This window comes from Colletes latitarsis, chromosome 8 (assembly GCF_051014445.1).
Source record: "Colletes latitarsis isolate SP2378_abdomen chromosome 8, iyColLati1, whole genome shotgun sequence".
NCBI lineage: Eukaryota > Metazoa > Arthropoda > Insecta > Hymenoptera > Colletidae > Colletes > Colletes latitarsis.
Genome location: NC_135141.1, coordinates 13,916,900 through 13,933,285, shown reverse-complemented (window position 1 = coordinate 13,933,285; position 16,386 = coordinate 13,916,900). Strand labels below are relative to the sequence as shown.

Sequence of the window (16,386 nt, the reverse complement as noted above, 5' to 3'; positions counted from 1 at the left end):
GTAGAATTTTGAACTCAAAACCTGTTAAAATATTTATCACTTTTCATTTTACTTTAGTCCAAAGTAGTACAGGATAGTAAATTTCATTAGATCTTGTTTTTGCAATGAGATAATTTTACCTAAAAATCAAATAAGATAAGGAGTTTTAATAGTACTCGATAAAAAAAAAATCAATACATTATTAAACGGTACGAAGTTAATCGAGTGAAAACCCTGCAAGTTCGTTCGATGCAAGCTGTTTATTACATTAGTTAACAACATGTAGAGAATTTTAATTAAAAAAAAAAAACAATTTTCAAATATATTTAAATAACAATGTTTTAATTCCACTCTAAATTGTCGACCAAAAGTGTTTTTTCATTAAAAGAGCATGTGGAAATATGTAATTTCTAATTATCTGTAAGTATCTAATTTGATTAAAAATCATTGAATTTTATTACAGTCCAGACCATGAATATCTAATAGAGATTCAATAAAATTGATTATACATACCAAATTTTGTACTAGAAGTAATTCGTATTCGAGAAAAACATTTATCAAATAATCTTCTAGGTATAAAATATTTGTATTTTTAGAGTCCATAATATATCCTTAATAAAATATTTTATTCTAACAGTTTAAAGCAGTTATTATACATACCAAATTTTGTACAAGAAATAATTCGTATGCGAGAAAAACATTTATCAAATAATCTTCTAGGTATAAAATATTTGTATTTTTTGAGTCCATAATATATCCTTAATAAAATATTTTATTCTAACAGTTTAAAGCAGTTATTATACATACTAAATTTTGTACAAGAAGTAATTCTTATTCGAGAAAAACATTTATCAAATAATCTTCTAGGTATAAAATATTTGTATTTTTGGAGTCCATAATATGTCCATAATAAAATATTTTATTCTAACAGTAAAAACAGTAAAAAAAAATATTTTATTTTGATAACCTAAAGCATAAAATACAATACTTTCTCTTTGCTTTATAAGTACGCGTTTAAAAGAGAATTTAATTTGAAAATAAACTATGGAAAGAGATAACGCAAGAAATAATATTTGCAAACTAAATTTATTATTGCTATAGAGTGTAACAAATACTTTCTCAAGGAAAAGTGCTTCCTTTTATACTTCGGTTGAAAAAAATTAAGATATTTTACTATTTAATTTATTAAAATAAAAATATTTTATTTCCATATAATAAATTTTAAAAATCAAATATTTTTAGTAATCTTCATATAAAATATTATTTTATATACTATTTTACAGAATCTTTTCAACAAATAAAATATTTACTTACTATTTACTATTTAAAATAGCATTTTACATAATTTTGTAAAACAAAAAAATTTATTCAATATACTTGGATTCTATTTAATTTTATTAATTGAAATGCATGTTACACTTCTTTGTGATATTTTCACGTTCACAGACCTAAACGATCATTGTAATAGTGTCTAGCGAATTAAATACGTGCACATTAAAAAGTAGTGTAAAATTGAGTAACGAGCAAAATTTCATTATCGATAAATTAAACAAGATATAATAAAGTCATTTTAGTACATTTATCAAAGTACAATGTAAATCGATATAAATAATAAGTTTTTCCAAAATTTTATACAAACAGGATAAGTAAATGATCATTTTTCATAAAAATTGATCTATTTTTCATCAATCTACGATTGCTGATCTATTTTTGATTTGCAATACCAAACTGACTTCACATTAGAAAGACACATTTTTAGAAAAAATGTTTGAGACGAAACTTTTATATTTTTTAACGTAGAATCCGAATATACAGGAAAAATTTTAATGGGAGATTCTATAGGCGAAAATAGGACGAAAATCAAGAATACGAATTTATTGATGGAGGCTTCGTTAAAAAGTTATAAAAACATTTCCAACCACACAGAATGTTTTCGATAAAAAATTTTTTTCTCGAAACTACGTAGGATTTCGGAGGTATGTATATTCACCAAACATTATTATAATTGAGCCACACAACCAAAAATAATTTTTTCAGAATGATTTGAAATTTTTTAATTTAACTTTTTAATAACTTTTTAACGAAGCTTCAGTCAAGAAATTAATATTCTTGATTTTCATCTTATTTTGGCCTCTAGACTATACACTTCTTTGTGATATCTTCACGAGGAATGTAAGCGATCATTGTAATAGTGTCTAGCGAATTAAATACGTGCACATTTAAAAGTAGTGTAAAATTGAGTCACGAGCAAAATTCCATTATCGATAAATTAAATAAGATATAATAAAGTCATTGTAGTACATTTATCAAAGTACAATGTAAATCGATATAAATAATAAGTTTTTCCAAAATTTTATACAAATAGGATAAGTAAAAGATCATTTTTCATAAAAATTGATCTATTTTTCATCAATCTACGATTGCTGATCTATTTTTGATTTGCAATACCAAACTGACTTCACATTAGAAAGACACATTTTTAGAAAAAATGTTTGAGACGAAACTTTTATATTTTTTAGCGTAGAATCCGAATATACAGGAAAAATTTTAATGGGAGATTCTAGAGGCGAAAATAAGACGAAAATCAAGAATACGAATTTATTGATGGAGGCTTCGTTAAAAAGTTATAAAAACATTTCCAACCATACAGTATGTTTTCGATAAAAAATTTTTTTCTCGAAACTACGTAGGATTTCGGAGGTATGTATATTCACCAAACATTATTATAATTGAGCCACACAACCAAAAATAATTTTTTCAGAATGATTTGAAATTTTTTAATTTAACTTTTTAATAACTTTTTAACGAAGCCTCAGTCAAGAAATTAATATTCTTGATTTTCGTCTTATTTTGGCCTCTAGAATCTCCCATTAAAATTTTTCCCAATGGTGGCTAACACCCTGTATATGTATACATATACATATCACTTCCGGTGGAAACTGTTTGTAAACTTAATGCCGAAAATAAAATTTTCCATTAGAATTTTTACCACTATTTCACCTCTATCAAAATGGATATATTTTATTCCAAATAGTACGTAAATATTGGATAAATCCTTGGAGATGTGAAATAACAGAACAATAAACATTAGTTTTTAATGAAAACGAAGCTTTCGAATGCATCCCTTGTTTCATTCAATCTGTTTATATGAATAGGTAACCGTATTAGCATTCATAAACAGGGCGTTCGGCCAACCCTGGGATAAATTTTAATGCGAGATTCTAGAGGCCAAAATAAGATGAAAATCAAGAATATCGATTTGTTGATGGAGTCTTCGTTAAAAAGTTATTAACGTTTAAAGTTTCACCAGTACTGAATTTTTTTCTTGAAAATGCGCAAAATTTCGGGGGTATGTCTATTCACCAAAAATGATTGTAATTGACCCCCGCAACCGAATATAATTTTTTTAGAATTAATCAAAAATTTTTTTTTTCGTCGAAAAATTTAGGCACCTACCCCCTGTCGATTTTCCTTAAAAATTCCTTTTTCATTTTTAGTAATTTTATTTGACGTCCTACAGAAAAGTTGTCTAATACTTTTTTGTAGGTACCTATGAGCTCTACTTCAGAAAAAAGTTTCATTGAAATATATTCACTATTATAGGAGTTATGGCTGTTTGAAAATTGGACCATTTTTATGGGGTTTTTCTAACATTACGGAGCCAAGGAACAACCTTTCCAATATTTCTATAATTGTTACATATTCTACACTAAAATACGCGGCATTTGGCTTTTTGAACATTAAAATCGTCCAATCCGTTCAGAAGTTATGGTGTTTTAAAGATTCGCATGAAATTTACGGGAAGCAAAGAATTTTTTTCTCGAAAGTACGTAGGATTTCGGGGGTATGTATGTTCACCAAACATTATTATAATTGAGCCACACAACTAAAAATAATTTTTTCAGAATGATTTGAAATTTTTTAATTTAACTTTTTAATAACTTTTTAACGAAGCCTCAGTCAAGAAATGAATATTCTTGATTTTCGTCTTATTTTGGCCTCTAGAATCTCCCATTAAAATTTTTCCCAATGGTGGCTAACACCCTGTATATGTATACATATACATATCACTTCCGGTAGAAACTGTTTGTAAACTTAATGCCGAAAATAAAATTTTCCATTAGAATTTTTACCACTATTTCACCGTTATTAAAATGGATATATTTTATTTCAAATAGTACGTAAATATTGGATAAATCCTTGGAGATGTGAAATAACAGGACAATAAACATTAGTTTTTAATGAAAACGGAGCTTTCGAATGCATCCCTTGTTTCATTCAATCTGTTTATATGTATAGGTAAGGAAGCCTCAGTCAAGAAATTAATATTCTTGATTTATCATTCGCTGCTAAGTATAACATTCTGGACTGTTTAAATCTTTTCACGAAAAACTTACACAGATTCCTCGATCGCGAACAACTCTTTAATACGTTCATATCGTACGTCAAAAGTTTACAAATAAACACGTTTACAACAAATTTAATAAATGCCTCGTAAATGTATAATGCTTATAGAATACTTTAAATAATTTACATAATGGAATTAACACGAGAATCAATATAACAGGATATTAAAATGACGATGCTGTTAATATGATAACACTGATAAATCTTTAACATCGTACTTTAGAACAATTCTCTTAGATTTTTAATATATGCTATCTATATTGTTTATTTTTGGTAAAAATATTATCCTGAAAATTATCTTTTTTCAATTGTATCGTTAAAGGAAATTAATTTAAAATAAAATATCCGTTTAAAGACACTGCCACACGTTAATTATAAAATTATTTTACACAAGTTTCTTTTCACTTAAAATATAAATTTGGATTGCATAAATATTTAAGCATGTCGCCTATTTCTGATAAATTCAATTTTAATCTTTGCATTTATAGATCTTAACTCGATCGACATTGTACGATAATTAAGTCCAGTATCAAAATGAAACTAATGACTCAAATTATGTACCTTTCTGTATACAGAACGCAAAGAGTGTATTTAATAGGAATTATCAGATACATGCATTCTATAATATTTGAGATGAAATATCTCGTGTATTTCTCCAAACATACAATAACTAAAATTTGGCAATTCTATCATTGAGAAACAAATATTTTGTTTATTGAACGATAATTGTAATAAACGTTATTTTATTTGGAACATAAAAAAATATTAATGACCTAGTTGCATGGTGAACGAAGTGCAGGAAACATTTACGTAAAATAATTATGAATTATATAAATTTGCGACGGATAATTAACGCAAAATACATTTTTTACGTTCATGAAAATTTCATCTCTTTCTAGTTTCGATCTATTTACTTGCTGTTAATATGATAACACTGATAAATCTTTAACATCGTACTTTAGAACAATTCTCTTAGATTTTTAATATATGCTATCTATATTGTTTATTTTTGGTAAAAATATTGTCTTGAGAATTATCTTTTTTCAATTGTATCGTTAAAGGAAATTAATTTAAAATAAAATATCCGTTTAAAAACACTGCCACACGTTAATTATAAAATTATTTTACACAAGTTTCTTTTCACTTAAAATATAAATTTGGATTGCATAAATATTTAAGCATGTCGCCTATTTCTGATAAATTCAATTTTAATCTTTGCATTTATAGATCTTAACTCGATCGACATTGTACGATAATTAAGTCCAGAATCAAAATGAAACTAATGACTCAAATTATGTACCTTTCTGTATACGGAACGCAAAGAGTGTATTTAATAGGAATTATCAGATACATGCATTCTATAATATTTAAGATGAAATATCTCGTGTATTTCTCCAAACATACAATAACTAAAATTTGGCAATTCTATCATTGAGAAACAAATATTTTGTTTATTGAACGATAATTGTAATAAACGTTATTTTATTTGGAACATAAAAAAATATTAATGACCTAGTTGCATGGTGAACGAAGTACCGGAAACATTTACGTAAAATAATTATGAATTATATAAATTTGCGACGGATAATTAACGCAAAATACATTTTTTACGTTCATGAAAATTTCGTCTCTTTCTAGTTTCGATCTATTTACTTGCTGTTAATATGATAACACTGATAAATCTTTAATATCGTACTTTAGAACAATTCTCTTAGATTTTTAATATTTGCTATCTATATTGTTTATTTTTGGTAAAAATATTGTCTTGAGAATTATCTTTTTTCAATTGTATCGTTAAAGGAAATTAATTTAAAATAAAATATCCATTTAAAGACACTGCCACACGTTAATTATAAAATTATTTTACACAAGTTTCTTTTCACTTAAAATATAAATTTGGATTGCATAAATATTTAAGTATGTCGCCTATTTCTGATAAATTCAATTTTAATCTTTGCATTTATAGATCTTAACTCGATCGACATTGTACGATAATTAAGTCCAGAATCAAAATGAAACTAATGACTCAAATTATGTACCTTTCTGTATACGGAACGCAAAGAGTGTATTTAAAAGGAATTATCAGATACATGCATTCTATAATATTTAAAATGAAATATCTCGTGTATTTCTCCAAACATACAATAACTAAAATTTGGCAATTCTATCATTGAGAAACAAATATTTTGTTTATTGAACGATAATTGTAATAAACGTTATTTTATTTGGAACGTAAAAAAATATTAATGACCTAGTTGCATGGTGAACGAAGTACCGGAAACATTTACGTAAAATAATTATGAATTATATAAATTTGCGACGGATAATTAACGCAAAATACATTTTTTACGTTCATGAAAATTTCGTCTCTTTCTAGTTTCGATCTATTTACTTGCTGTTAATATGATAACACTGATAAATCTTTAATATCGTACTTTAGAACAATTCTCTTAGATTTTTAATATTTGCTATCTATATTGTTTATTTTTGGTAAAAATATTGTCTTGAGAATTATCTTTTTTCAATTGTATCGTTAAAGGAAATTAATTTAAAATAAAATATCCATTTAAAGACACTGCCACACGTTAATTATAAAATTATTTTACACAAGTTTCTTTTCACTTAAAATATAAATTTGGATTGCATAAATATTTAAGTATGTCGCCTATTTCTGATAAATTCAATTTTAATCTTTGCATTTATAGATCTTAACTCGATCGACATTGTACGATAATTAAGTCCAGAATCAAAATGAAACTAATGACTCAAATTATGTACCTTTCTGTATACGGAACGCAAAGAGTGTATTTAAAAGGAATTATCAGATACATGCATTCTATAATATTTAAAATGAAATATCTCGTGTATTTCTCCAAACATACAATAACTAAAATTTGGCAATTCTATCATTGAGAAACAAATATTTTGTTTATTGAACGATAATTGTAATAAACGTTATTTTATTTGGAACGTAAAAAAATATTAATGACCTAGTTGCATGGTGAACGAAGTACCGGAAACATTTACGTAAAATAATTATGAATTATATAAATTTGCGACGGATAATTAACGCAAAATACATTTTTTACGTTCATGAAAATTTCGTCTCTTTCTAGTTTCGATCTATTTACTTGCTGTTAATATGATAACACTGATAAATCTTTAATATCGTACTTTAGAACAATTCTCTTAGATTTTTAATATTTGCTATCTATATTGTTTATTTTTGGTAAAAATATTGTCTTGAGAATTATCTTTTTTCAATTGTATCGTTAAAGGAAATTAATTTAAAATAAAATATCCATTTAAAGACACTGCCACACGTTAATTATAAAATTATTTTACACAAGTTTCTTTTCACTTAAAATATAAATTTGGATTGCATAAATATTTAAGCATGTCGCCTATTTCTGATAAATTCAATTTTAATCTTTGCATTTATAGATCTTAACTCGATCGACATTGTACGATAATTAAATCCAGAATCAAAATGAAACTAATAACTCAAATTATGTACCTTTCTGTATACAGAACGCAAAGAGTGTATTTAAAAGGAATTATCAGATACATGCATTCTATAATATTTAAGATGAAATATCTCGTGTATTTCTCCAAACATACAATAACTAAAATTTGGCAATTCTATCATTGAGAAACAAATATTTTGTTTATTGAACGATAATTGTAATAAACGTTATTTTATTTGGAACATAAAAAAATATTAATGACCTAGTTGCATGGTGAACGAAGTACAGGAAACATTTACGTAAAATAATTATAAATTATATAAATTTGCGACGGATAATTAACGCAAAATACATTTTTTACGTTCATGAAAATTTCATCTCTTTCTAGTTTCGATCTATTTACTTGTGAATCAAAGTATCTTTAAAATTTTTGTTATCCTGAGAAATATTCCGAATTCGAATTTTTAAATTGTGGGAAACCCGAACCTTATTATTTAAATGTAATTTTTTTTTTAATTGTAATATCCAGGTCAGAAATTTTCTATAGTAACCCCCAAAAAAGAAATTGGTAGACTTTATGCGTGTACGTTTTCAAATAAAACGCCAATATTTGCAATCCGAGGCTAAGTTAACTTTTAAAAGATTATGGACCGAAAATCGAAAAATATGTCCCGTGCAATATCAGTTTTCGTTTCACAAAACAGAATGAAATTAAAAATTAAGAAAATCCACGTTTGTAAAAACGAAAGAAAACATTCGTTTTATACGATCATTCTTGTGAGAATTTTCAACGAAAGTAGAACGCACAATTACTTGTATGTACTTGTGTTTAGAAACGAGAGCGTTATGAATATTACAGAATGAAACGTTTCGTGCATATGGTAAGAAACACAGTATAATATGTCCAAATCAAACTTTACGAATAAAAAATCGAATTTATCTCCTGTGACACGCTAAAAATCGCAAGTAGAAACTGACCGGAAAATCTTATTTGTATTCGTACTAAAAGAAATAATGAGAATACAACGAGAATAAAAATACTTGCTCGAGACGAATTTAAATCGACAAACATGTTAAAACATATTTTCTGTAGATTTCTAGGAAAAACAGAATAGAGGCCTTTGACTGTAGGCGTCTGTCTAGAGGTTTCAAGGGTGAACTTGACTTCTTTCAACGTCGAATTGTCCATTTTCGATGAAATACGATGGAAAATGAAAATAAGTATACGCGGGACGTAAGATTCGGACGAGAAAGTAACAGTTAAAAAAAAGTGCAATCGGAGTTTTCTATCCAAGTCTCCCATCGTATCACGACTTGCGAGAAAGAGAAATCGATCCAACACGTTAACGCGTGTCTGGCATTGAGGATGGCAGCCACTCGAATAAACTGTTTTTTACAAATACTTCGATTACTGTTACTAATTACCTTTTTGTATCCGTTCTACAGCATACACTCGTCACTTTATTATAGCACGATACACTGAATCAAATTGTCACACGAAATGTCGCAATAATCTGGTAATACGATCGCGAGTACACAGGTCTTCAGAGGATAGTCAGCCACTGAGCAAGTAGATGGCGCTCGCACTTGTAACGGCACCCCTAGCGTCAAATTTTCCACCAACCCTCTTACCCCCACTAACGTTGCCCCACGGTTTTGACTAGAGGGTTGATCGCGTGATTCGTATCAAACTATCGAAAGTCAGGGCCAGTTCTGAATGAAAAATTCACTATAACCGACAGCTCTGCAGAATCGGGCAAAATCTAATCGGAAAAATAACCAACCACTAAAACTCCAATCGTTTTTCTAACAATACTCTCAGATATAAATTTTCTTCTGCAATATTCATTAGGTCTTCTCTGCAAAATCTGTCGTCCTACAATCATCCTAAACACGAATCTGGCAGTAAAATTCTTCCATCGTTCTCTGTTTTTGTGAAAACGCACGATTTTGAAAAATTATGTGAAAACTGAAAAAGATTGAAAACCGAATCTAATCTTGAAACATATGAAGCATTAAAAAGCGCCGAAACGAAAATTTCTTGGCATTATTTTTATATTTTTTACTAAAAGTTGTCCGTCTAGTGCAAATTTATCCATCCACGGAGAGTGGTGGAACATTTTGTAATTCGAACAGGTTAAGAAAATATTCCTCTAAAATTAACTTTCGTGTTGATTGTCTCATTTAAAATGTTCAACATTGTATTCGTTTAGAAATATCGAAAGTTATCAAAAGACACGACAAAAGTTTAAACTGCAATGAAAGACAGTTTCTAGCAAAATAGTTTAGTAAACTTTAAGGTGACATGACTCTTGAGCTATTAGATTTAGGGTGTACGTACCTCGATATTTTTTGTAGAGGTTAAAAAGCTGCATCAAATAGTGCAATCGAAATTATAGAGTTCCATTTAAAAAAAGGATGCAGATGCATTTATTAGATGCATCGATGTGTAAAAATGAATGAAATTACATTCAATTTGCGCATCGTTCAATGCCGTTTAATTTTGCCTCGTGACATGTTTTTGTATTTTTAACCGTTCTGGAGATACGGCTTTTCTCAGTTGCTTTGGACACCCTGTAGATATACGTGTCACATTATTACCATTCTTCCACGAGAAGAAGGCACAGTGTGTTTACATCCCCACTCCTGTCGCAGTCCGCTGACTCACAGGCATTGGTCGAAGACGATGACGAAGATCGGTGACAGCCAATCAGCGGACTGCACCAAGAGTGGGGATCTAAACACGCTGTACCTTCTTCTCGTGGAAGGAAGATACGTTAAATGCAAGCCAGAGCTAAGTGGATATGGTGGGTTACGAGTTCGGCACTCAGAAAAAATGTTATCGTTAAGAGGGTATTTTATTGCTATATACCACACGTTTTCGGTGTAATTTTGGGGAATTAATTAAGAGAAAAGTAAAATATTATTACAAATGTACACACAAGTCATTTTACGGAACACCCGCCCCATCTAGACATCTGAAATGAACGAATAATATTTCATTTTATTTGTTACAAACGTGGTCATTATTCAAACACAATTGACAAAATGACACTACTTCGAAGAAAATAATTTTCATTTCTCACGGCTCGGAGAAACAGTAAAATTTTTAAATATTATGAAGTTGGACGTCCACGCGATAGCCTAAAATGTAATTAAAGTGTTTGCAAAACTTGAAGGCGATCCATCCAGTAGTTTCTGAAAAAAATTATTTGTATTTATAGTCAGAGGGTACGAAGTTGGAATGGATCTTCTTGTCCTTGGACAGGTTGGAAACCTCGTATTAGTTGATATTCCGCTACCTCGATAACGATCACGATACGGTGAATTACCACAAAGTTGGTGGACTCATTCTGACCAAGTCCACTCATTTCACCTCCACACCGGGGTTCCTGGGATTTGATATTACACGGTGCAGAAGAGTCTAAAAGCTCGACTAAAATCATTAATACCCAAAAGTAAAATCTTTACAGGCAGCTAACTTGGAGTCAAGTACTCATCCTCAAAGATAAGGGAGACCTTTGAAAGAGCTGGTAATTCTGTATCATGACTCCTGGCAGTTTGGTGGAGCCACGGGGTAGATAAACTGCTTACGATGTTTCCGAACTATATCTGATGAATGAAAGCTCGCGTACTTAGAAGCGTTTGCCAAAGCTAGAAACTTGTATTCATAGTCGATTAAAATATAACTTCATTCTTTACTGAAAGATAACAGTATGATAACAGTACAAAGAATGATTTTTAAGAAACATAGAAAAAGTAGACCTCTACTATATTTTATAAGCTTCCACTACATAACTATCAAACTGTGTAACATTACACCTAGAGAATATCAGGTTTAGTTTACAGGACAAATAAAAGAGATAAAATGAAGAATATAATTAGTTGGACTTTTTCTAACTTGGGTAGGGTTACCAAACATTCTGTCCTTCGTTCTATCTCCAGCGAAAGAAGATAAAAAATGTCCTATTTTCTTTTTAGATTAAACAGTTATTCCCTCGCATTTGTGTTATTTGTTAGTCCCTAGAATTATTAAAATATTAAAGAACTCGCCAGGTGGCTCTACTCTCAATCTAGTGAGTAACTTGTTGGAATCTACCTAGGATCTTTTTTCCTAATAAATGGAAATTGTTAGAACTATGGGAATTTCTTATTATAAGATGTTCAATTGTTTAATAGATCTATTAGTTTTGTAGGACTAGTAAATAGCTGATTGTTAATTTCCAAAATAAAAATAATTTCATTTGTTAATAGAAAGCAATACATTTAACATGCTGTAGATTGTCTGCCCATTGATATTGCCAGCATCCTTGTCAAAATGTATAGTTATTTTTCTATTCATAGCATTAGAGTGGAAAAATTAAAAGAATTTTGTTCTTTTGTTACAGTTGACTAGAAACAGTTATTAAATCACTTAAAGATCCATTGGCTAGCTTTGTCCCCAATAATTACATGTACGAACCCTTTAAAAATTATTTTATATCTATACATAAATCTCCAATTGAAAATTCATTGAACAAAGCATATTTAATATTTGCTCCCTCGTTAGTTTCCACCAAAATATTTCGAAAATGGGAAAACATTTAAGTCTGAAATAGAAATAATTTCAATTTTAAAACAAGTTTCTAATGTTTTAACAACTAGATTAAACACAAAATTCCTCTCTTTGACAATAGTCAATTTCTTTTATAATAATTTTTTACTTAGATAAGCAGTATAAAAGTTTTAAAAAAGATTATATACTTACTTATTTATTATTTGAAACTGGAACGGAATATTTAAATGTACGGTCTAAACAATTTTTGCTCTTTAAAATCTTTGGATGACGTCACTTTCAGAAATGTATTCTTGGGAGGATATCATGAAAACAATTTAATATACAGGGTATACCTCCTAAACGGTTGGGAATAGAAAAATATATTACGAGTCAAAGTTAAATGGTATCAAACGATGCGCATAAGTTTCTCGATACAGCCTTGCGTCCTCTGTACCATTTTGATTACATTTACTAAACAAAATGAACATATCAACTGCTTCACTATTCGTAAATGCCATAATTTCGAAACACTGGGTCAGCAAACGATCACATACGAGTAGTAAATAGTTACTGATGGAAATCTTAATCTTACAGTGATTAGTATTAACAGCTGCAAAACATTGTAAAGCAGCACAAACATTGTAATGGATTCGGAGAACTTTTATCTTCGATAACATCCTAACAAATAAGTTTAGGGCATAAGTATGTTAACACTTTTACGTAGAGCATAAGGAACTACATCAACTGGTGCAGTCAAAAATGCAGATTTCCATTTTAAATAAAAGTGCAGTTGCATTTTTCTGGTGCACCAGTGCACATAAGTGCATAAAATTAGTTTCATATTACGCATCGTCCGATACCATTTAACTTTGACTTATAACATATTTTTCTAATCCCAACCGTTTAAAAGGCATAGTCTGTTCCAGTTGCATGGGACACCCTGTATACACAGAAAAAATATTATAATGAATGATTCGACATGTATTACTGTTGAATGACCAACACGACCAGACAAATACCACTCTGTCACATTGCAAACATTACTCATCCAAACATCCTAGTCACGATTCCTAAACCTTACTCATCCTGAACCTCGTACCCTTCCTGAGTCACACTCTCCCTTGACCATCCTCCCTACCTCTGCCTATTTCCAGCAATAGCATATAAACGCCTGCAAAACCGAAAAACATCTCAGAAAGAGTTTAGTATTCAGTCGACCTAACATTTGTACGAGTTCTCTTATTAAATAAAGTGTTATTAAATTCATTGGAATCCAACATTACCAAATATAATAATTTGAAAAATTTTATAGTTCAAAATTTTAATTTAAATAAAAAATAGATTGATTTTTTCAAATTAGTGAAAAATGAAGAATAACATTTAGAATTCTTGAAAATGTGTCAGTATATGTTTGTTATTCCAACATACAATGCTATTGTGGAACGAAAATTTAATCAACATCAAATCAAATGTTAATCAGCATTGTAAAAAGTTTGATGATAATTAAATTTAATTTTAGAAATAAAACATAACATGCTCTCAACTTTATGAAGAAATAATAAACAAAAATTTTGGTATATTCGTAGCAAACGGCCCGTTCAACGATCGAGATGAGTTATATACCATTCGATTCGTCTAATTCAGTACATTATTGATATACATTTCATTATCTGCGGAAATTCGCTATATTTACAAAGTAAGTTTATTTTAAAAAGTAAGGTTAAGTATAATTTGACAGGTTCACAGGTGGAAACAAGTGACTGTCGTTACTGTGTTCAAAATGCCAGCTAGTCAAATGCTAATTTGTTAACATTAACATTTATTGAATGAAATTTCTACTATTTCTGCAAATATCTCATTGAATAAATCACCATTTTCCTATTAGGTACATTTACTGAATGAAGTTACTTTTCTTGAAACTATAAAATATTGATAGTATTATACAGGGTGTTCGACCACCCCTGGGAAAAATTTTAATGGGAGATTCTAGAATCCAAAATAAGACGAAAATCAAGAATATCAATTTGTTGATGGTGGCTTCGTTAAGAAGTTATTAACGTTTAAAGTTCCGCCAATACTGAATTTTTTTCTCGAAAGTGGGTAAGATTTCGAGAGTATGTCTATTCAACGAAAATGATTGTAATTGACTCCTAGATTCGAAAAAATTTTTTTCGAACGATTTGAAACTTTTCAATTTCGCAGAAAAATTTAGACACCTACCCCCTGTCGATTTTCCTTAAAAATTCGTTTTTGAATTTAATAATTACGCTTGACGTCCTACAGAAAAGTTGTTTAATACTTTTTTGTAGGTACATATGGGCTCTACTTCAGAAAAAAGTTTCATTGATATATATTCACTATTATGGGAGTTATGGCTGTTTGAAAATTGGACCATTTTTATTGGGTTTTTCTCATTTTGCGGGGTCAAGGACCAACTTTTCGAATATTTTTGCGATTTGTACTTATTCTACACTAAAATACGCGGCGTTTGGCTTATTGAACATTAAAATCGTCCAATCCGTTCAGAAGTTATGACGTTTTAAATATTCGCATGAAAATTCGGCTAGACATTTTAGGCCTGAAATTATATTTTCGGTAAGGAATTTTTTTCTCGAAAATGGTTAGGATTTCGAGGGTATGTCGATTGACCAAATATTATTATAATTGGTCCCTACAACTAAATATAATTTTTTTAGAACGATATAAAATTTTTTAATTTTGTTGAAAAATTTCACACCTTCTCGAATTTTTTTCTCCAAACTGGGTAGGATCTCCGGGGTATATCTATTCATAAAAAATGATTATAATTGACCCCCGCAACCGTAAATAATTTTTCCAGAAGGATTAGAAATTTTTTTTTTTTCGTTGTAAAAATTTAGGCATCTAACTAGATTTTCGATAAGGAATTTTTTTCTAGAAAGTAGGTAGGATTTCGGGGGTATGTATAATGACCAAAAATGATTGTAATTGACCCGTGCAACCGAATATAATTTTTTTAGAATTAATCAGAAATTTTTTTTTTCGCCGAAAAATTTAGGTACCTACCCCCTGTCGATTTTCCTTAAAAATTCGTTTTTGATTTTTAATAATTTCGCTTGACGTCCTACAGAAAAGTTGTTTAATACTTTTTTGTAGGTACATATGGGCTCTACTTCAGAAAAAAGTTTCATTGATATATATTCACTATTATAGGAGTTATGGCCGTTTGAAATTTGGACCATTTTTATGGAGTTTTTCTCATTTTGCGGGGTCAAGGAACAACCTTTCCGATATTTTTATAATTGTTACATATTCTACACTAAAATACGCGGCGTTTGGCTTTTTGAACATTAAAGTCGTCCGATCCGTTCAGAAGTTATGACGTTTTAAATATTCGCATGAAAATTCGGCTAGACATTTTAGGCCTGAAATTATATTTTCGGTAAGGAATTTTTTTCTTAAAAATGGTTAGGATTTCAAGGGTATGTCTATTAACCAAAAATTATTATAATTGGTCCCTGCAACTAAATATAATTTTTTTAGTAGGATTCAAATTTTTTTAATTTTGTTGAAAAATTTCACACCTTGTCGAATTTTTTTCTTCAAACTGGGTAGGATTTCCGGGGTATATCTATTCATCAAAAACGATTATAATCGACCCTTGCAATTGGAAATAATTTTTCCAGAATGATTTGAAACTTTTCAATTTCGCTGAAAAATTTAGGCACCTACCCCCTGTCGATTTTCCTTAAAAATTCGTTTTTGATTTTTAATAATTACGCCTGACGTCCTACAGAAAAGTTGTGTAATACTTTTTTGTAGGTACATATGGGCTCTACTTCAGAAAAAAGTTTCATTGATATATATTCACTATTATAGGAGTTACGGCTGTTTGAAAATTGGACCATTTTTATGGGGTTTTTCTCATTTTGCGGAGTCAAGGAACAACCTTTCCGATATTTTTATAATTGTTACATATTCTACACTAAAATATGCGGCGTTTGGCTTTTTGAACAT

General features: G+C 29.3%; 1 protein-coding gene across 9 annotated transcripts in view; it reads right to left on the bottom strand.

Moving 5' to 3' along the window:
* The window catches only part of LOC143344901 (uncharacterized), a 242,653-nt gene extending 233,181 nt beyond the window's left edge, over window positions 1–9,472 (bottom strand). For all 9 annotated transcript variants that reach the window (XM_076771491.1, XM_076771498.1, XM_076771494.1 and 6 more), the window contains exon 1: window positions 9,279–9,472. The gene's annotated coding sequence lies outside the window, so the exon portion shown is untranslated. The remainder of the gene's footprint in view (window positions 1–9,278) is intronic.
* Between the last annotated feature and the right edge of the window lie 6,914 nt (window positions 9,473–16,386).